At 43.7% G+C, this 23,859-nt stretch overlaps 1 protein-coding gene across 1 annotated transcript in view; it reads left to right on the top strand.

Moving 5' to 3' along the window:
- Positions 1-23,859, top strand: part of LOC124302881 (uncharacterized) — a 116,264-nt gene that overhangs the window by 36,797 nt on the left and 55,608 nt on the right. The gene's annotated exons all lie outside the window — the stretch shown is intronic.

Here is a 23,859-nt window from a genome sequence, read left to right as displayed (position 1 = left end):
CTTTACGTTATGTGTGATATGCTTTAAACCGAGTGCGGCAAAGACTAAAGATATATTTGGTATACATAATTTGTTAGAAACTCTTATCTTTCGTCGAGTTATCTTACAGCAAAAACAAAATAATAATAATAATAATAATAATAACAATCATTTTAGAAAGCCTTGAAGTTCCGTCATAAATTGTTAATAACCATGATGATTAGAAATAAGAAAATAATACGTTTTCACGCGTAACGGAAGCTTTTGGGAATATAACATAAATACACCCAAGTATAAATGAACAAAAATAGCTAGAGGCTAGGTACTTTTCATTTGATCATATCCATGTACGTATGCGAGCATAAAAACCGAGTTTACGTGGCGAAGGAAAGGTTGAGCGACCCAGGATAGGCGTGAATTAAGTTTACACACCGATAGAGGTGACTCTGACGCAACGGGTTATTTATACACGGTGATTGGTTCAGCGGTTTGATTCGATTCGTGCGTTTTCGAAGGCCTCTCAAGCATCGCGCGTCTCATCATCGTGAGAGTTGGCCACCTTCCGTATGCAGCAGCCGATCGCTCATACTTGAAACCAATAAGTGCCGTCCGCAGCACCGCTTGACCGGGCATCACATCGTAACGGCTGTCACTTGAAATTTTTCATTTTTTCCATCGTGTTTGAACTGCAGTATCACATCAGAGTATCGCGCTTCGCGTTTGTTTTTTGATATCAGCTGCTGCGTATAATTAATCCGTATAGGAGCTACGCTATCGGGAGATAGAGACACCTTATCGCCTTGATAATTTATCGGGTTTGCTTTGTGTTGAAAGTTTTCCTGCAGATCGTGCAAGGCAATCGATTACCTCGATTTCGCATTCGCAATTTGAAATAAAACCGCCTGTAATTCCAGTGATTTCAATTCATCTGAACCTTGGATTACGTTTTTGTACTTTCCATCCGCTGCAGGGCACTTGACTACTTTACATCACGAGATAAGGCGGTATCGATTTTATTGTCGATGATGAAGGGGGCCGCATCGAGACCGGATGCGATTCGTTCTAGCGGCTTTATGTTTCTACCGTTTTTGCACCGAACTTTACTGCATCTCTTAGTATTTGCTGGGGATGGGCTTGCGTAGCACGTTGATATATAAGTTCTCGCTATCTTCCTGTGCTGAACGAGGAAATGGTGTAATTACCCCAACCGCACCTCGATTCGAGCGATCTAAAGGCCGTATACGAAGCGGTTTTAAAGACGCTTCTACCATAATGTTATATACCTGGTGCAAGAAGCTATACAACTAGAATATCGCTATTAGATGAACTCCGATTTTTCTTTTTATACGTTTTTGTAACAGATCTCCGTTACGGGCTGGGCAATTTTACTACTAGAAGGATGTCGTTAATTTTGATAGCATATTAACCACAGTTATCATATTTATCTTCATCGTGTGTCACAAAGTAATCGATCATGCAAGAACCGAGCTTAAGTAGATCATTCACAAACCACGCGGATACGCTAACGTACGAAATGACGCTAAATCGAAGCTTGGAATAATTCTTGTCGACATGGAAAAATTTAGGTAATAATCAGAATTGTACTTACTGTAAATTCAGCCTTATTGTTATCCTCCTCATTCACCTTTGCTTTACTATACCGTGTCATATATTTATCGTCGGATTGCCATGTCGATGAGAAAGGAGGCTCGCCCAGTTCTGCGGTTTAGCCCTAAAGAAAGGTAAAATTATAACAGAAAATATTGTAGGTGAGTGTGAGGAAAAACATTACGATCATCCGCCAGTATACTTTTTTATTCTCGTTTGCTTGGAGTAGAAACATGGAAAGAAATAGGTATGTACATGGAAAAGTCCTAGTTCCTTGACCATATTTGAAATCAGGATTAGAGTGTAAAGAACGGCGTACCTCGATGAAAAAAGATTTTAAAAAAGCAAATAAAGAACGATTAGTTGGTCTAATTCACCCGTAAAATGGTTCGATTACGTGCCTGGACGACGGATCTGTGATTTGCTGTATACACGTAGCCGTAGCATAGCAGTTAACAGCGTCGACAATATTTAAGTAGTAGCGGTTGAACGTATTCCAGAGAAATGTCGTTGGCACGACGGAAGCAGCTCCTGTCCTCCTGGTTTCCATAATTAATCTGATTCAACAGCCAGACTTTGGCGTGAAGCTTATTTAAAAATTTGACGCAAATCTGTAGGAGTTGTTGGATTATTTTATAAATCTTTCGATTCGGGGAAACGGTGGGTATAATACAGTTCAGCGAACGGGTTTTGTGTGCTTTCTTGAAATGATGCTGGGCCTTCCGTTATCGAGTCACGTTTTCTTCACGCACGTACGTATACTGATGCCTCGCAAATGGTTGTAGGACGATACGCGCTAACGGGGAACTTTTTGATCAAAAGAAGGATAGCAATCTGATCTCAACGACAATTGCTCTCTAGTTTTCTCAAAACTACTGGCAAAGCGCGGTGGTACTTACGTACCTACCTAAGTCAAGCATAGCGAATGTGCCTGCGTCTCATGAATATGTCGACATAATTGGCTAACTATACATATACATATACGGCAAGAGACTCAGACGTGGTATTAGACTTTCGGTCTGTCTCACTCAGCGTCTACGGAATTGTGTAACCGTTTCACGCATGCGAGTAAAGGTTCTTTGACGTATTGCAAATATTCATGAGAATTCTATCCCGACTGGATTCTCGATTGTCCATGTTTGCGGAAACCGTTGAATTCTTGAAAAATCCCGCTTTGAAGTTTCCGTTAGATTATAGCGTCATAAGCCGCAGTTCTCTTAAGCTATAACGTGTAATTATCACTTTACCGTTTGTTTTACTTTTTTTTTTAGAATAATCCAGGCTTTGTCGGACGCGACCGGAAACGACTAACTGTTCGCAAATACGTTCGTGAAAACGAGCAGTTCGGAAGCCTGAACAGTGCGAGCTTCTCAGTTTGCAAATACCGATTGAAATGGCAGTGAACGTGACTTTGCTTCGCTGTTTACGCTCCTCGCACAATCCATGGAAACCTTGGGGTGTTAAGCCGGCAAATGTGTCGGTCCACTTCGCACCCTCCGCTCTTGTTCTTTCTCGTTGCTTCAAATCGAATCCTGCGTCTCCCACACTCCAGGGTTTCGACTCTCGACTTGTAGACGAAATATGCTAATTTCACGGCTGGATCCGTTACACAAATGGCTGATTGCGAGACCCACTATTAAGACGCAGTGACAAACGGAAGTGCTAAATCTTTCCACACTTCCGTCACTTAATGAAGATGGACTCGTAATTACACTCTCCGTCTTGTCATGTTATGCTTTGCTTCATGCCTCGTCTGCTTCATCTCTGATTGCTAAACTGAAAAGAACCTGTGCGAATCTTGTTTATTAATGTCCATTCATAATCTTAGCGCTACTGCCAGTCATGTCTCTGGAGCTTTGTGATCATATGTGTCGAGTAAAATGCATTTGGGAATAGCTTTTTGTTTGATGGCTCGAAAAAGTTTGGTTCGTCATTTTTGCTGATATTTATAGCGCAATTTCTATTGTATTATTCGATTTTATCTTTTTTTCCGCAATAGATGATCACGTTTTCAAGCGTTCTTTTTGCATAATACAACTTACGGGATTTGTTTTACGTTGTTTTTCACAGTTGTTGGTTTCTCCACTAGGATTGCTTGGAAATCGTGTATCGTATGCATGTATAACCATAATTATTCTTAGCTTGATTATACGATTCGACATTTAGTTGCTATGCAAATTAGATTTCGAATGATTTACCGTAGGCACATTTGTACACAACGATACTGCAATATTTTAAACTGATGTTGGGTTGTTTTGAAGTATAATTGATCGATGGGACTATGCTTATATACACCGCCGTCTCATACTGCACTAAAAATAAAAATAGCAAACAATATAACGCAGCATTACGAACTGACTATTCCCTGCGAACATTACGCTCCACCAATGACGAGTACATTCAGGCACACGGAGCTTTGTGCGGAAGAATGAAAGAGTATCAGTCGAGCGAGTAGTGACCGAAAAAGAATCACGTGAGCGTAATACTCGCATGGTGTCGCACAGCGAATGTGTGCAGTATCAAAATTACAGTTTTATTTTGCTAACTGAAAAAATCAAATCCCTTGCGAATCATTCTCGTCTAACGGCCCGCCAGACTATCCATTTGTATCTCCTCTATGTTTATTTCTCCTTCATCTCTTTCCCTCTCTTTTCGCTCTAATGGCTTCCTTTTTTCATTTCTTTTTCTATCACGAATAGAACCGATGTATGCATAAATAAATTCATACTTGTATAACGGATGCACGCGTTCTCGTCCTTCCTCAGCAGATTGCCTCCGATTATCATCCCCCCCCCCCTTTTGTATCCCTTCGATGCTCGGAAGGAACCCTCAAAGAAAAAACACAGTCCACACCTTTTGCCGTCGTCGAGTCAAGCTTCAACGATTCACTCCTTCACTCATGCTGCTGCTATCGGTCTGTATGATTTTACTTCCGGTCACGTGATGCACATGCACGCCGCTAACGCACCTACATCTCTACCTCTGATTACACTTCGCTTGACCGACACTTTGCCTCTTATTACGGTAATTCCAGGATACGAAAACTCCCGGATCTCTGCGCAGGCTATCGCTGATTACAACCGTAAATACCAGTCGGCGTTTAGTGCGGTGCCTCCGGTTTGTGGATTGATTGCAAGTTCCGCGGATTCTGTAAGCGAGATGTAGAAGCCGTCCTCACCCGAGACTTGTCTTACGTACATACGGGATTGATTTGGTTCCGATTCCGAATACACACATTAAGATCTCTCCTTTTGCAAGTGTGCCGTTGCAACTCTCGCCAATACTGATGGGACATTAGCATACCCTACCATCTGACAGCATTAGCAAAACGTGCGATACGTACAGCAGCCGTTGTAGATGATAATTTCACTTCGACGCGAGCCGTTGATTTCCGAAACGTCCACTGATGTTTCTCGCGTTTTTTTTTTTTTTACTTTTATCAACAATTCCTCGTATTGTGTAGACAAGCTTTGACTGATTAGTCTTAGAAGGTATTTCCTGGATTAGAGAGGACGTGCGTTATTGGAATGGTTCCTTTCTTGTTGTGTGAACGACTTTCGTATCATTGTCAGGCGCTTAACGCGTTTTAGTACAAACATCAAAGATATTGAATACTTTTATTCAGGCTTCTTCTTTCTTTGCGGGAACTTGTGGTCCGATGCCTTACTCGTCTGCCTCGGGTTTCCAGCTTCGCTTTTTCTATCTTACTCGTTCTTTTCTTCACTTAACCGCTGCGCCGACCGTTTAAGAAACTGCCTTGTGCAACCTAGTCGGCTGGACTTTGTTTGTTTCTTTGAGTTGATTACATCACATGTCAAGGATCGGTCTCTCATCTACTGATCCCAACCTCCCCATTATCTCTCACGGAAACTGGATCCTCGTAGGCCGATCCTTCTCGGAATTTCGTCATCCCGAGTTGAGGAATCGGATTACGGGGTTGGTATAACGTAGCCGTTGCATCATCGTCTGTGCTTGTTTCCACCTTCATTTTGAAGATGACGTCCACGAATTTGCAGATATTCAATTGACAAATGTCCGTGATGTGACGATATGAATCGACGAGTAATTGAACTCTAATTCCAAACCCGCTTAACTTCGAGCCTCTGCCAAGATGAAATTAGACCAGCACACCTCAGATGGCGAGTAATTCGCGCTACCTTCCGCCTCGTGCTTCGCATAGAATCGCGGTGCTCCAGCTCGACCCGGTATATTTAAGTCCCGTGGAATCTGCTGGGAGTAATAGGATTATCGGTAGGCGAACGACTCGCCCAATGTTCGCCGTCAAGCTTGAAATAGGCGACGACGATTTTCCTCTCTTTTCACATCGGAGCACAATTTATTCACAATAATTTTTCGCTCTCCGATTCCCAAGCCGCTCTTGAGGCTTACGGCGACTGTAAAATTATCGTGACCCACTATAGGGTTATAATTTATAGCCCAAACAACCGCGGGAGTCAAAACAGGGAGAAAACTGTTTCTAAATTTGCACGCGTCTGTATAATTATAATTATACAAAGCACGGAAATATATACCTGGAGAGCTATTGTGAACTGCTAACGATGTTAAATTGTCGATCGAAATTCGATACCACGATCAGTGCAGTAGAGGGTTGAGGAAATTCTTTCTTCTTTCAAATACTGTAAACGTACGTATGTACAAAAGACAATCGCTGTACCCTCTCGTATCGTTCCCTAGCGTGTATAAATTATTACAATGGCTGGTAGCCGAAACAGAACGGTTTGAATAGGGCCTAATTGAGGTCGTACGGAGCATGTGGCGTACGCGAAGGGTTAGCGAACCGGTGACGGTGCTGCGGCAGCGGCGGGTGACGCGATGCGTAAAAAAATTCAAAAAACACTTGTTTTATTATGGCTGGACACATGTTGCCGGCACCGCTGGCTGCCCGCACTTAACGCGAATGGCAAAGCCATCAACGTCTGCTTCTTAACGCGTCAAATTGTTGAGGCCGAGTTGAAGTTCCGAAAGCGTCTAGTTCCGACTTATTTAGTGGCGAAAATTGAAGTAAAGAAATCAAATTTTTACGAAACAACAAAGTTTCGCAGGGTCGGAAACCAAGATTCCGAAAATTCAAGTTACGATAAAGCAAAGTTTCGAAAAGTAAAGTTCTGACAGAGCAAAATTTTGAAAAATGAAGTTTTGATAGAGTAATATTCCGATAATTAAAATGTACCGACACAGCGTAGTTTGGATAACGCGTGGGTGTAAAAATCAGGAAAACCCTGAATCAAAATGATCAGGATTCCGAACGTAAAAATATCGAAAATCCAATACAATAAAATATCAATGCGGCGAAATTTCACCAAGTCAGAAATTCACAGAATTGACAATCTTCCATCATTCATAATTTCGATGTTTCAGATTTTTAAATTTTCTCATTTTCGCACTTTCGGAACTTGAAGTTATTTTTTTTTATTATTAAAGTTAGGCCGTTTCGGCATTTTGTTCGTTCGGAATTTTGTTCCTGCGAAACTGAGCGTCGGGTTTCGGACCATTTGAAACTTTAATGTTTCGTCAAAGCTTGATTTCTTTACTTCAAGTTTTACCACCAAAAAATTTGAAATATGACATTTTCGCAACTTTTTAAAGTCGGAATTTCAGCCCTGTCCTACATTGTTACAGTCTCGTCTTGGCTTTCAGGGGATCCGCTGTGTCATAAACAACACGCAACTTTTTTCCGTAAGAGTTTTGCAAACACAGCCTTGTTGCCGCGCCGTTTAAGCCAGTTGAATTTTCGGGCTGCACGGATAAGGAATGACGGTAAAAATTGCAACATGGAACCGCAGCAGGTCGGCACCCTCAAACGGGATCTTCGCACTTCCGTGATGATATTGCGGGTTTGTCTCATCCGCAAAACCTGTTCTTGTTTTGCGCCCATTAATTACAACGTGTATGTATGCACATAGGCGCAGAATTTAATGACGAATACGGCGTGAATTGGTCCCGGCGTTAATAAGGATCTATGCGGCAATGTGGCGGCTTACGTGCGGTGAAAGTCGAGCATCTGTGTGCTTGGCTGCAGAAATCCTGTCGAACAATGACAGGGCGGGAATCAGAGCATTTTTGGTAATTAAAAATAACATGTTGCCGGATTGTTTCTGCTCTCACTGTACCGGGGCAGTGAAATCTAGCGAGATTCTATACTCATTCCGTACAAAAATATTATTCAAGCATTTATTTATTCATTTTATCTACATTTTTTCTAATTTTATTTCCTTCTTTTTCCGCGCTGGGTATAAACTTTCTCATTTAAATTGAATTAACGACCATTTGTATAATATGGGTGTAAGTATTATTTTCAAGCGAATTCTCACAATGCTTCATTCGGAATTACGACAATTTACCTACGGCTGCATGAACATCCCGCGATAGGTACAATTATTTATTACATCTCCGCACACGTGTTGACGAGTGATGAACGTCGAATAACGAGGTGGGAAAATTTCATACGATAACCATCGAGTAGATACAACTCGTTTTAAAGTTCGTAAGTGGCTCTTATGAAAAACTTCCCGTATGCCGATAAGCTATCGATAACTCCTTTTTACAGCGGACCGTCAGCGATAATAAAACGACGCGTCTGGCACGATAAAGGGGCAACAATTTGAACCGGGATAAAATTAGAGAAGCTAGTATCATTGCATTATCGAAGCAAATATCACGCGATTTTATAGGATTGCTTATCTACGGCAATTACCGTTGAAAAAAAAAATAAAAAAAATAAGAAAACACCACTTGACTTTGGGTGAAAATATTTTTTGCCATGCTTGAGAGCAGGAAGCTATTCCGTGACTATTCTAGATTTCACGCGGCTAAATACTGAAAACAAAAATAAAATCCGTCTCACGTCAGTTGCGAAAACTCTCAGCACCCGTTGACCTCGATTCGAGGAAGTGGCGACGACCAAACCTCTCCGTCGGAGGAAAAGGAGAGAAACGACGTCGACGTCAACGTCGTTTCGTTTCGATACTCGCGTCGCTCTTCCTGCACAGGCAGCTCTATACTTAGGTTTGTGAAACTAGCTCCTTATTCTTGTTCGCCTGAGTCACGACGATTGCTAAATCGCTGTTGGCGAAAGGATCAGGGCTCGTGAATTTTTTTATCGTCATTTTTTTTGTTCCCTCGATTATGTGGCAACCCGGGTAAAAATCAGTGCAACAATATTTTAGCCCAGAGGTAATTCGAGTTTGTTATTTTTTTTTTTTTCGACAACTTTTTTCCATCACGATCAAGCTCGTAAGATCTCTCGCTTCAAATCAAGTGAAACGTATAAATCCGGACGCGTTGTCTCAGGATTTTATCGCATGCATCGTGCATCTACCGACAGCTCTAACAGGTGAAAGCTCAGCTCCTGTCACTTTAATTTTAGCTTTATCTTGTTTCACGCTGTAAGACTGGAAGTTCCTACGCTCGCGCCTTGCGTGCGAAACTGACAGTAAGTATCTTTTGCAATTTTGATAATGGCAACGCTCGCCCGTTTCGACACCCACAGAACGATGCAGGCACGTGCATCCGCCGAAATAGGGGTGATCGGTTTAAAAGGGTGGCTTTGCAGATGAATTTTCCGCGAGGGTCGCCCGTCGAGCCCTTTCTTTCCCTTTCTCCTTTGCCCATCGCTTGATTTAATATGATTAAGCGCGTCTAGTGGTTGGCTGGTAATTCGAATGAATGAGTCACGTCGCGCCATATACGCGCCGGTTGGCATGTGGGCATCCTGAATACAATAAGCTCTCTCATCCTGCGTCTCGGCTTCCTCCACCTTTCCTCCGCGTATATCTTTATATGGGCATAACCAGGCCCGCCCGACTTGCCGCAGCTTTTGGCTATCCATTTTCTCTTCGCAAGTACGTACGAATCTCGCGTAAGATTGGACTCAACATTTGCGGTCACAGATACTCGACTTTTTCCCTTTCCCTTCGAGTCATTAGCGAATTAACCCAGTGCCTCAAGTCAGCCGAGGGCTATTCTCAACTAAAGTTTATTGTTCCTGTGGATGGAACGAGGTCAGAAATAGCTCGAAATAAACTCAGGTCCCGTGACGTAGGTGAGAAAAATCCCCTTCAAATTTCGTCAGCGTAGCGAAAAAGCATTTCATTCACGCGAGATATTTGCGTTAATCGCGGAGTTTGCGAAGGGAATTTTTTGGCTCACAATTGCCTATGAAATTCAGGTCTGATTATTATATTTCCGCTAATTTCTACCGTGTTAACAATGAATAGCATGCAATTAGGAAACGCTACTCTGCCACGCTCACTTGTTTCGAATTTCATGTAGTCACCCGCATTTCCGGCTGGCTTCTATCGCGTTGTTTGACCTAACCCAAATTTTAACTGTTATTGTTTTCCTTTGTAGTTGTGTTTATTGTACACGAAAACGCGACTGCAACGTGTCGAACTTGCGCAACTTTATGCCAGGCATCTTTCTGGCGGGTGTTGATTCTTTCTCCTAGTCGAGATATCGGATCAATGAGATTATTATGCAAATTGTGCAATCTTCTTTTACACAATGGCGCCTATATCTTCTGGCCTCGCTACACCGTGCACGTGATTATACTGATTGGCAGTTTATACGGAAAGCGCAACGTTACGTGTATTTTAACTCGCGGAAGCCTGATCCTGCAACGTTGTAAGTCTGATCGTCCAATACGTCTTTTCCGAGTACCTTCCACGCTCAAGACATCGGCCTCATTATATACGATGCATCGATGCTTTGGCAATAATCAAGCTCTGCATGGTTTATACTTATCGCATTAACTTACACGTAGGATAATTTACTCCGAATTCACGCAGTCCTGTTTTACCGGCTCTTTTCGTTATGCCCCGTGATGTTTTCATCGATCTTTTATCGTCTATCCAGATTTTTCTTTCATAAGCCAAAAAATTGTGGGCGTTAATGAACGAGCTGCTCAGTTTGCGGTATAACCAAAAGATTGAAGGAGCTTTAGTCACAAACCCGTCATCGGCTCGATTTACATTGAAATATGAGCGAACCAGTATAAGCTAAGTAAACTTGACAAAACAACTTTCGTTTTCTACTGAAAGTATCCGCCACCGATCGAAGCCGAAATCCGACCGAGTATCGCACGTCGTCGTTTTCTCATTATTTAACACTTGACGGTGGTAATAAAAAATCCGTCCGTTTCGTCCGCGGCAATTTCGAACACACGGCAAAAGAACTCGAGCAAAGCATTGTTTGCAATCACAAAGTCTGTCTGAAATCGTTACGTAAGTAACCGGCAAAAACCACGACAACAACAATCGATGCTTTGTCCAGTTTCTATCTTGCCAGAGTGGCCTGGTCCTGGCATTGTTGTCGCTCTTGCGGGTTCGCCTCGCCTGCCGAGGCAGCTCGTGTGCCCTTTTAATTTGAATAAGAGATTCTTGTCGGCTGCGGCAAAGCCTAGCGCTGCTTCTCTCCGGCATTACCGCCCACAGATCTCGGAGCCCCCAACTCCGACGTGCAACGGAACCTTCGGACCCTGCAGCGGGCCCAAGGGCCCGAACGCTCGACGCGCTGAACAGCCTCCTTCAAGGCCGCCGCGGGGTCTCAGCGACATCGGAGCTCCGACGCTAACGAAATACAGGGTGGCTAAGACGTTGGGAGTTAAATTTTAGATATATTTTCTTCAAACATTCCTCGAGCCGGATGGAACAGAGTGCAAGATGCACGACTGGCTCGTGTGTACCCTGATCAAACAACATACTTTCGAGGATTCTCGCTTCGTGGACAAAGAAACGGCCGTGTTATACCGACTGTCGTGGAATGCGGGAAACACTAGTTGCTGGATTTCATATTACAATGGTTGATTGGTCTAGGTGGCGCACAAATAACGTAACCCGCGAGGCTACCGGGTGTTCACGTTTGCTCGAGCGTGCAAAGCAGTTTGTTATAAGACGAGGGTAAAACTGTGTGGACCGAATCGATCCGACTCCACCCGACTCATTGTTGCGAGTCACGAATCACACAGTTCTCTCTTGCCTTGTCCTTTCTTCTTACCTACACGTCTCGGTAGGAAGTTGAATCGATTGTTAACTCAAGGACGTGCGGGCACATTCGAATTAGAGTTAACCTCTCTGTATACTTCAGCGGTGTGAGATCAGAAATAGTTATTTATTATTTATACCGCTGTAAGCACACAAAGAGCGTGAAATCGGTTTGTTCTTGAACCGATTGTGCCGGTTCTTTAAGGATCAACCGTATCCGTCCGGTGGCATACGATTTACGGATTTTTATTCATCACGGTTTATCGTCAAACCCACGTATAATTATCTCGGTCCCCGGTCTTTCTCTTTCTTCCCCTCATTAACGCCAGATGAATGTCCCACGGAGTTTTCTCCCCGATCGTGCGTGGCGGCACGATTCAAACATTATTAATTTCACTCCGTTTAACTCTTTGGATAATTAACCAATAGTACAGGCATTGCAGTTATCAAATTTAATCTGCAGCTTTCATCTTATACGTATCCTGCACCTATTGATATCGCTAGTTGTTTTTTCTTGCTTCTTCGTCGTCGACCGCCACTCTTACTACCGGTCTTCAACCGTTACATCTAGTTCATCGATCACGCGCCGTCCAATTGTGTATTATATATCATACCGACAATTGTAGTGCAGCGTCGAGCTTCTCGCCGAACCTTATAACCCAGCGTCAAATCGTGTACCGATATCTCCCGTCGATCTTGTCGCCCGTTCTGCATGCTCCGGATTAAGCGACGCGCGAGCATCGATCATCTTGCATTGCAAAACACGATCCGTTCGAAGAACAAAGCATTCGCTGCGGCAACCATAGCGCGAAGAAATTTATTTTCATATACGTTTTCGAAATGGAAACGAAATATGGGCGTAGCAAGCAAAACAAGCGGATATGTACGCGTGGAAGTGTGTCTAGTGCTGCACCGCAGCTGGCTACACCTGCTCGCTCTTTCTCCGTCGACGTTTTAACCCCCTGCCATGCCTCGGCGTGTCCGTGTCGTTTCTCTATTTTCACCTGGCTCAACAAAGCCTGCAGGCAAAACCACGGGGTGTTTCTTTTTTCCGCCTCATTTCCGTCTCGGTGAGATGAAACATCCCTTCCTTCATCGTCCTGTTTCCTCCTTGCTTGTCTCGCTGCTTGGCTTCGCCTCTATCGTATAACGCACGATCCGAAGATTTATAGTCTCCGGCTGACAGACGCCTCGATGAATCGATAAATCCATAACCAGATACATGCGGCTCCGCTGGATCGGGCGAGGGAGTTATCGGAAAGACGCAAAGTCGATGTAACCACCACCACTATTCGCCGAATCATTTTTTCCCCGTCAGTCTAGCGTAAACTTTTGCAGATTCAGTTAAGCTTGTGGAAGGTTCATAAATTTTATGAGAACCGCGAGCGCGAAAGTTGCGCCAGTGTAAGCATCGAGAGTCCTCACGACCAGCAACTTTGTACGTCCGTGCGGTTCAGCCGCACACGTACGGTGGGTGCAATACGCGGCACTTACGCGAACGGAAATATTTTCAGGATTAATGCTGCAATCTCGGAAGGGACTCGAGCGTGAATTATGTACTACTTAAGGCCCTCCTCGAGCATAGTAGGCCGTGTCACAAGATAGATGCTGCATGACCGGCCGTTTTACGATCTTTTAATAACATCACACAACTTTCCCATGAAAGTACCACCGGCTACCGGTGGGCAGGCCTTCGAACGTTCGCGTATTAATCAAAGGGTGAGTTATCTGGAGCTCACCAGCGGCATCAGTTGGATGCCTAGTTTATTCCTACTTCACTGACAACTCCGGAACGAGTCGTTGCAACGCTTCGGTGAGCGCTCTTGAGAATACATACGGACGTAGGTCTGACGCATGCTGACGGACTAGTTTCCGTCCTGAAACTCGATTAACCTGTAGAAATTCGGTCCGCCGTGCAGCTGTCGTCGGATTATCGTAAATCTTAGCGGCACGATAGAAGTACACGATGATATTGACGGTCGGCGGTGAATCCGAATTGCAGAAATTACTTAACGACTGACTCCTGATTAGATGTGTACCCTTTAATTTATAGACACACGCAAGTTGAGAAAGACGTTAAGTCGCGATTTCTTGTCGACGAAACATCGACTGGATTCAGATGAAGAGAAAAAAACGTCAGAAGAATCGTAATGCACTTTTCGTCTGGAGAGAGAGTTTTTACGACGCCGTCGCGTCGGCGTCGACGTTTGTGTGCAAGGGCTGTAATTTATGAATTTGTAAAGACCCGTAGGGTCAGGCTAGGCGTTGGGCGCGCCAGCATACTGACCTCAGCGGGTTCTTCACCTTAGCATGCAGTGGGACCTGGCCGCAGCTCGAAAGACCGCTGATTTACGAGAAGACGCTGCCCATACCTGACCTCAAGTAATCAGTGGGCCGTAAGCATCGGGAATCCGCCCCGCAATCAAGTAGAAACGCTTTCCCCGTTCCTCGCGCGCCTTTCCCCTAACCGTATCTCGACTTTTAACTCGTCAACTTTTCTACGGATTCTTAAACTCACTTGATCCTCAAGTTCTAATCACTGCTCTCGCTGTTGTACCGAATTGTGGGATGAAACGAATGCTGATATTTTCGCGGAAAGAGGCGCATACGTAATTAAACTCGGAGCTCGTCGTTAAAATTTATGCTGAACTTTCCAGCAACTTATGTATGTTCTCTCAAGTCCTCGGTAATGTAATCTTTGTTTTTCACCATCGTGGTACGACCATTGTGTAAAATTTTAACACCGCGGGTCAATTAGGCGATCATTTGTAGTAAAGTCTTCTCTCCAGATGAGGCAGGATGTTGTGTGTTCCGTTTCATGAGGTTGATTTTACAGCACCAAACGTATCGTCGTGCCAGCATATTTTATCATTGAGACAGTCTTCAAGTACTTCCTGCCGCATACGTAACCTTCGGTTACAGTATTAACTTCATTGGAATTTTCTCAACTCTATTTGCCAGCTAGAAGGTGAGGAGAGAGACTCCGTTGTGTGATAAAAAATGCCCGCCGGTTTGATTCAACCTACATCTATAATATATGTGTTCAGAATTGTATCGTTTACCTGTCGAAAATACGTTGTTCTAGAACACCACTCAGAAATTCATTACGGGGGATATTTTCGAGTCCACCCCAAATACGTAGAAAAAATATTATGAAAAATTAGGCGTGTTCTAAAGTTGACCATGATAAAATTTGAGTCGAAACTATCCACCTTTATTTTTCAGGGCAGTGTCCCCTAAATAAGTTATTCCATCATCATTAAAGTAGTAGGCTACGTGTCCTCGAATATTTTAACCACGCAAACTCGCAATCACTATATGATAATGATTACCTCATACCAAACCCTACCCCGTCGATTCATTCTTAATTTATATGAAACATTTGCAGTAGAGTCAGCGATTCTTTTATTCATGACCTACTGGAGCGATTACAGTAATCGTAAAATGATGGGGGTCAACGGCCACGTGCGTCACGTGCCAAAGTGCCGAATTTACACATGTAGTATTACAAAAGTGAGCAATTCATGGTATTTCTGTCCACTTCCATCAACACTCAACATTTCTATTCGTATATATAGCACACAGGCCTATTGCTTCGTTTCATTTTTCCTACGAACTTCCGTGTTGAACGATCGATAATATCGACATGTCGCTGACCGTGCTCTGGTCTCTCATTGGCCAAGGGGCTAGTTGCAAACCGTGTTGGGGCCAACAAAGACAGCTAAACTACCCCAGCCCCACAAACAGGGGTTCCGTTCGCTCGTTCGTAAGGGATTCTGTAGAAACGAACCGTGGAAAATACTCGCGTGACAATAGGAAAAGTTTTCTCGGTAGCCGGCACTTGAGCTTATAACGCCACCCGGGTGCCCAACCTAATTTTATGCCATGGAGAAACTTGACACGCGGTGCAATTATGTCGACGGGGGCGATGGACGCGTTGTAATTCACAACTTTACTCGATCATCCTCAACGTAAACATGCAAAGTAATCACGTTGCATTGTTCACCCACTTTCGTAGTACCGACTACTGTATAAATTATGTATACTGACAAAAACTTTCTCGCATCAAATGTCCGCCGAGCAATTTGTTCAATAGCCGGGTTGTACTTCGACCGATAGTATCACTCGCTTAGCCGTAATACTTCGTGTCTACTTCCGGGGCAGCGCGGTGTGTACTTTGTTGAAAAAAACCACTCTCTCACCCATTTCGCATACGATAGGTACGTGTTCTCTATCCCATGGATGATTTTACCGTGTTGGAAATATGCTCGGAGCACACATCGCGTGATACTCGTTCATCTTAACCATGCAGGCTGAAAAATGACCGGCGAATTATACAGGCACCCTTCAATCGATCGGGAATTCCGTTCGTCCGTAAACACCGGCTATCGATCAACATTAGCACGGGGTTATGATCGTTTCGGTTCAACCCCTGGCCTCGGATGCATAGATGTTATACCTTCCAAGCTGACGATAGACCATCGCTATGTCATGCAGTTTATGCCGTAGGTCATTCATCACGCGATTCTATCAATCGCGCATAACGTCGTGACGGGTATGGCAAGGTGCAGTTAATCCCTTCATTTTATGCAGCCACGTTTCTCTTCGTTTGAAATTACATGCGTGCCGAGCACTGATGGACCATATTCGTACCCTGCAGATCTGATGTGCCAATTCTGAGCGTGTGAATGAAAATTCAAACATATCCAATCGTTCTAAGTAGGTATACTTTAAGGGGTTTCTAGTCAGTTCTTCCTTGTCGGATCGATCAGCATACAATCCGACTTTCTCGCGCATTTGATTTACTTTCAGAACATTTTAAGTACCCGTGTAATGTTACATTTTAGTTTCTATTTTGTTATAATATAAGTTTCAGAACCCGCTCTATTATAATTATCTCTGAACCGTAGACAGATGCTGAGTTGAATTTTGAATTATTGACTGATGAATATTCATTTTCACAAAACCGGATGTTATCAAGCTTTAGTAAGTAGTACACGTCCTGTGTAGTGGTGTGAAAGAAGGATAACACACTCGTATATCAATACCCATTTCCGGTGAAGTTGGAACGAACCGGTTTTCGGGGTTACAGGACGATAATAACGCACGACGTCCTTGTAAGAACTGGGTTAACATTGTTTCACGGCTGAGCAAAAGATCGGCAGAAATAATAATGATTGCAATACGCCACAAGACTTCTGCTTTGCGTCATAAAGTCAAGAGCGAACGATAGGGCAGGTCTTCTGGGGCTTGTTCAGATTACTCACGACAGGTGCGATTTGCAATTGCGCATGCGTTATCTTTTTATTTGTCTGTATGCTCGGTCTTGTCGCTAGAAGCTTTCCACGTTGGCCTATGCTCGGGAAATTTGGATCGCGATGTCCTCACTGTCACAGATCGCTTTCTCGTTGATGCCAGGGCTGAACATTTGGTGCGTGCGGCTAAAAAACGTGTGATCCAACAGCCCTCGGTGGACACATGCCCGCCTCCCACGCCGCAATGAGTGACGCTTGGATGCGGAGCTGCTGATGGGCCTTGCAACAGAGTCGGAGGATCGGTAATAGATTTCTACATGCGCGTACGCGAATCGTCCGATCGGCGTGGTCTCTCACGTGTCGCAAAGGACGCAATCAAATCCCGATATTACAGCTGTCATTATTTGCGGTAGATACGCATAATTTCAGGTTACCGCAAAATTTAATTGAGGGCTCGGAGGGCCGTGCGATTATTTATAGTCAATTTCATCGTCCGCTGGTGTGTATGCCAAGGTTTACTGATTTCTTTTCTTTCTTTCTTTCGTTATTCGTTTCTGCACTTTTGTTCAACCGATTTTTCAGCTGCAATGATCCAGGCGGTATTCACCTTGCAACGTCTTTTATAATATACAAACCGCAAGAATTATTCGAGATCTACCCACACGCACGCGACCGATACGTTGATGCTTGTTATTCAAATGAGACGAAATCCAGTTTCTGTTTTTCATTTCTTACTGTAAATTGGTAACAAAGAAGGAGCAGCCCGACGGGGATATCACGGTTTCACGAAAAACCGCTGCACCAAAGCGATAGGTCACGTGACCCTAAATTGGATAGAAACTTTTTACGAACACGCGCGAGCGTGTCACGTGTATATCGAAGTGTATACCTACGGCACATACTTACTTACTCACTTACTTACATACTATACTCATTCAGTGGTATTATACGTGTTTCCAACTGAGCAATGGCTGACGCCTTGCCGGAGTCACGCTCGCACGAGAGGATTCTTGAAGGTCGGCGTTGGGTCACGTCTCTTATTTCGTAATTCTCGTGACCCAGGTATAATAACGCACAGAGAACACAATGCGAAGTTTTCATCGCGTCAAAGACATGGCTGAGGCACGCGTTCGGAGGTAATGAAAGAACCCCGTATGCCGTTGGGGCGGATGAGGCACACGCCCATATAGAATTCCAATCCGAAGACGGAAAAAACGGATCCTTTGAGCAGATGCAATTCTTGGGTTGATTTTCGTTGCGGTTCTCGTATGCTCGACAAGAAAGGCAGAGCTGCCGACGTCTCGTAACGAACTCCAGGCCCACAGCTGGCGTGCTATATCACAACTCTTGTCATGAGACGTGGAAGACGAAGGAAACGAGCCGGCACTCATCCATCCACAGCAGCGTTTTATCCTCCAAGTACTTTTTGTGCATCGTTTACCGGATTGCGCAACTAGCTGAATTGAAAGGGAACCTATGAAATCGAGATAATTGGCGGATGAACATTAGATACGCCTCGTTTGGTTTGTGAAAAGTATTTTTTCAACTGGATGGAACGAAATGAGGACGGTAATAAAACGCTAAGCTGATACAAAGGCGTAGAGATATTGCCATGTTTATCACACTTCGTCATTAAATAACGAGATACTTCACTTGAGGTTGTTAATTTAGGACTGTCAGGACTGTTGAGAATCACGCAAAGATTGATCTAGGTGGGTCTTGAATGCGTACAGTCAATAAAGAAACCTTGATCTAGTAATGGCTGAGACGATCAGCTCTATTTCTCATTTCTAGCAATCAGGGCATTAAACTCGACCAAGTTATATCGTTATAGCCTCTCGGTGAAATTACTTCATTTGAATAATTGAGACAAATTGGATGGTGCAGACGATCGGAATATCAGGAAATAGGCTGCCTTATTCGATGGAAGCGATTTCCATCGCAGCTGCATCTATACGTGAATTTGTGTACAGCGTTGATGCGCATTTATACGCCTACACAGAAACACACGTCCTTTGTGATTTATCGTATATGGGTTGGGATCGTCTGACCCAGACTGGCATCTCGCATGCTCCGCGTCGCGTCGTCATTCTACCCTTGTGTTTTTCTCCGTACGAAATAAAGCGGGACGAGATCTGATGGGAGAAGCTTCGATCACGAAATCATTCGCTCGTAAATAATTCGACCTTGATTCAATCGGGTTCAAAACTCTGCCCACCCTCGGGACCGTGGTGGCATCAATATCTCCGAATCATCCATTAATCATCCCTCTTGTGCGACTCTTGACAGCCCGTACAGATTTCAAGCACCGAGAGATGAAACCGGCGAATATTTTCAATTTGTTAGGGGGAATCGACGGCTGTTAGGAACCGGCCCGCATGTCGGCATCAAGTCAAACGCGGCTAATTCGTCGGAGTGAAATTTCAAATTGGAATTTCCGTTACACGTCTCGAGTTCCGTTTCTTCGGCCACTGTCCTCGAGTGTCCGGCCAATCTCTCAATCCCAGTGATAGATTAAGGAAGGAACAAAGCGAGAGTAATCGAAGCGATCGCGGAGCTCCTCGATGTACTTCAGGCCCGATTGTGGGTTCGATGAAGATTCGTTCAAATCAACCGCCGAAATAAGGACGGCTGGATAGCTACAGATTCTAATTCTCCCTTTGCTATTATATGGCTTCTTGTCTGTCGGAGGGTGCCGCGTTACCATTGAACATGTGCCTCGACCAAGGGTGCCTTCATCGATTTCTGTCTATAGAATCGCTGACGAAACGTTGCACTCCCTTGTTTCCGCTTTCTCTTTGGCGACCGATGCCACGCTCGAATGCGCATTTCATGAAAATGAAAAATTGCTCGATCCAATGGGAGAATATTACAATTCAAATTTTAGTATACATGAGATTCTTATTATATCTTTATAATAATCTATCAAAGCGGCTTAATCGAATCGTGGTTAATTTGAAAACTGCTTCGGAATTTAACTTCGACGTTCTGCCAATCTAACGCTCGATCGGAAAGCAAGCAGCACTGGCTTTACCATTTTTCAACCTGCAGATACTTTCTTTTTTTTTCTTAAAACCTTTTAAGTCGCAGCGTTACGCCAACAGCGCTTGTAGGGCGAAATAAGTAATTATTGAGATTGCTTTCTGCGAGACCATCTCGTACGGCGATTTACGTATGTTACTTACACTTTGTTATCTTATGCTTTGACAAGTTCTCAGGGCAGCCTTTTCGTTTCCTTAGCTCTACGAAGCCTACCTTCTACGACTCTACGACTATCGTGTTTATGAGTTTCCTTTATTACTTTCCTATGGCTGAAACGTCGTAAACAAAGGCCCAGCGGACAAACCACCTCAGGGTTCTTTAACTTGCGAAGGAACGAACAATGGAAACGCCTATATGTCCGTGCCTGTCCCTCTGTTCTTTGTTTTTCGGGACGTTCCGCGCACCGTCTGGTCCTGATCTTCATCTCAGGATATACTTTCACCTGGTCGTCCAGGAAACCCGGATATTACCGAAGTTCTCTAAGCAAGCTTCGTGACGTGTCTTTTATATATTTAGAGACGTCAAATTTTTCACCACAACGGGAACATGATTGGGCATCACAGTTTCATCGGTTTTCCATTCCTGTCGGTACTCACGAGTAACGGAACTGTGGAAAATCACAGTTCTCTATCGAGTGTTTGTTCCTAAGTAAACCGCGGATGAAGGTAGATACGAACAACGAGCGGTAGAGGTTCAAAGGCATATGTACGGTACTTGACATAAACGCAATTTAAGACGCATCTCTTGGAATTAAAATTCGTGGGAAGCTGTGCGCTTAACTGTTTGTCGACTTTAAACTGTGGACTGATCGGCCACTGCACTTGCATGAAACATGCAACGCGGTACGTCGAACCGATGCCTACGCACGATGGGCACGCGTACGCGGACGCCATAAACGGAAGCTTGAACGTTCTTCGAATACAAATGGACGGTTAGATTCTTCAGGAAATAAGTGTAATTTTCATAATTTCATGACCGTCATATCAATTTGGAATTACAAACTACCCAGGCAGTTTATTGTAGCGAGAGAAAATATACTTTTGAATAATTCAAAGAGTTTCAAACATGAAACTGTTTCATACGACAGAGACGATAGAACATATAAAATATCCTTACCAACATCTATTGGGCACACCAGAATTTATTGTTTTATTTTACAACTCAACTAAACTCGCTGGATATAAAAGCGAAACTTATACAGTGGAACACCTGCACCGGAAGCGAGAAAGAGGATGGTCAACGGTATGCAGAACCAGGCCCACGGGAATCGGGTTGTTTCCATTGACAGAGATTGACGGTTCCTGTAGGCGAAATCCAATAAATCGCGTAGCGCAGGCAATAAAATAGAAATATAAAGAATTACCCTCCATATTTCATGATATACAATACGCCCGTTGCCTAGAGAGTCAAAAATGCTTTCTAATATGATAATACTTCATGTATATGTATATGTATCTATATGCCAACTCGCAGAGACTGCGTGTTCCGAGCCGCAGTCTTAGGATTGTTAGGCTGGTTGGTAGCATGCAAATGATATCTTCCAGTCGATGTTGCTCACCAGTAGCGATCAACTCAGTATTCGTATCTCGTGCGTATTTCGCATTCGTTGTGGCTTTTTATGTCGTTTCTGATTTCGATTTACTGGATCCAAAGTATTAGGTAGGTAGCAATTACATCCTTTCTGAATATCCAAGCTAGCTAAGTTATACTGCAAAGAATTCATTTATCGTTTAATGCAGATGGCCTGCTGTTGAAATTTAAAAAATAAAAATTAGCCGTCGATCTCTTTGACCATCGTCCAACGATCGTCGTTCAGTTTTAAAAATGATCAAAATCTTACCCACTATGTACCGATTTCATTACATATACCTGACGATCTAATCAATATTACAATCATACGAATACCTTTTTAATATTCTGAACGTAACAGATAAGTTCTAATTGTAAGTCGCGGTTTCGAGTGGCTGGGCTGTCTCCTCGATTTACATGAAACTATGAAGCGATTTTTATTACGCAAAATTCTTTTGCTCCGCGGTAGCAGTCGACTGGGCAATATTTCACGCCAGGTCAGGTTTCGCTTTGGGCTTACCCGCATGCTTTCAACTCTGTCCTGCTCCTGACCTGTTTGCAACATATATCAGATTTCGCAAAAGAGAGAATACAGTGGCGAAAAAAAATACAATAAGAGGCAATCGGAGTCTCAAGAGATCCTGCGATTTGTTCCTTGCGGTTCTTGACGTTACTTGCTCTATTGAGTTTTCCATTATTTATTTTTTATCTCTTAACTAGCAACCTTTTCTCGGAATACTTTGATCACGTACCTAACTACGAAGATATAATAAGATTTTGTACACGGAAAAAGGATTTCTATAGATTTATACCCACATTGCGCGTTCCCTGTGTGAGATACAATGCAATAGAGAAAATAATAAGAAATAGAATGTGAATACTTAATAAGCAATTACCACCAATGTTTGCGTAACGGATGTAATAACGATCTTAATAGCCTAAAGTAAATTACATCGCGTATAAGATTGGTAGAGTGGTACCACGGTTGTAATTGGTATCAACGCGTGGCAAACAAATATGTGCTCTAGAGTTGTTGAAAAAGGGGGGCCAGAAGCGGTTCAATTGAGAGTAAGGCTTTTTCAATCCATTATATTACAAAGCCGTTCATCTCGCGACGATTGTCCAAGCTGCAGCGTATATAAGTTTCGACTTCTCAAATGAAATAAAATTATTAAAAGAATTTCCAATTCCCCTTTCACTTTATATGAACATAACTAAATCCTTTATTAGATAGTATCGTCTAATTTTATACCAATTATTGGCTAAGTGGAAAAAATTCGACTTTCGTATTGTCCATAAGAAAAGAAAAAGAAAAAATAGAAACCCGCGGTTGAGTTTGAAGTTTTTCAACGCGTTATTCAACGAAGTTTAGTCACCTTCGTCGATGGTTTTACAATACCTCCGAAACGAACCCGTCCAAAGTATTCATCAATCTCGTCTGCGTTTAATCTCACGCGTTTAAGTCGCTCCCGTAATTCTGGTAGTTTTCGAGGGAGCGGTATTTCATCCTCACCGTTCGCAATCTCCGTCCCAATACGGTCACGAATTCTTCGGTTGGTTCCAGACTGCATTTATGTACCTGGTGTCAGCCGGTTTTTGCCGTGGTGTTATAAGCCGCACATGTTGAGCCTCGGGACAATTGGATCGGAACGAGGTAACTCGTGCCTCGTTGGGAAACACCGGTGCGCAGAGCGGATACTTGATCATAGACCAGCTTGCATAGAGTCGGCGGACACTGGTCGACCTTGAGGTCTTTCGTATTGACCAGTCTCAGGTAAACGTCGCTTCGTGATCCGAATGCGCGTCGGTACTGGAGCGGCGGCTTCTACTCGAAACGGAGCAGCACGTGCGCACCACGAGACCTGAAGTTCAACCTTCCGCAGAGAGAACTGAACCTAACGTGTACCTGATGGCTCTGCAACTAAGCTGCTTCGCACAACTGTACGCCACGGATCGCTGACCCCCGTGCTGAATGAGACCTATCAATTGCTTCGCCACCCCGTGATATGCGATTATATTCCGACGCCTTGCGAGCAGACACTTCGAGTGACATGACACACGGTGCATTCCCCATCGATGCGTTGTACAAGTTACTTCACACCGAGTTTTCAGACACCTTTCATGAGGTGAGGACCTCATGCGTGATGGTCCGATGAACACGGAAGACTTGATTAGATATGGAAAATATCGCATTCGCGCACAAGTGCAGGAGGTACAAGCTAACCAAAGCTCACATTCGTGCAAGTGGTCAAATGTGTCAAACGCGTTACTTTGTATCCCCTGTGGTGAACGTAAGAACGGGTTTCCACCTGGTTTTCTGATTGGGGAAACGAGTTTACTCCATCCCACGTTACGGATTCCTTAGACGGCAAGGTACACCAAGATGATCGTGCTCTGATATTATA

This window comes from Neodiprion virginianus, chromosome 4 (genome assembly GCF_021901495.1).
Source record: "Neodiprion virginianus isolate iyNeoVirg1 chromosome 4, iyNeoVirg1.1, whole genome shotgun sequence".
NCBI classification, from domain to species: domain Eukaryota; kingdom Metazoa; phylum Arthropoda; class Insecta; order Hymenoptera; family Diprionidae; genus Neodiprion; species Neodiprion virginianus.
Note: the sequence above shows the minus strand (reverse complement) of the source record. Positions and strands in the feature narration are given on the sequence as shown.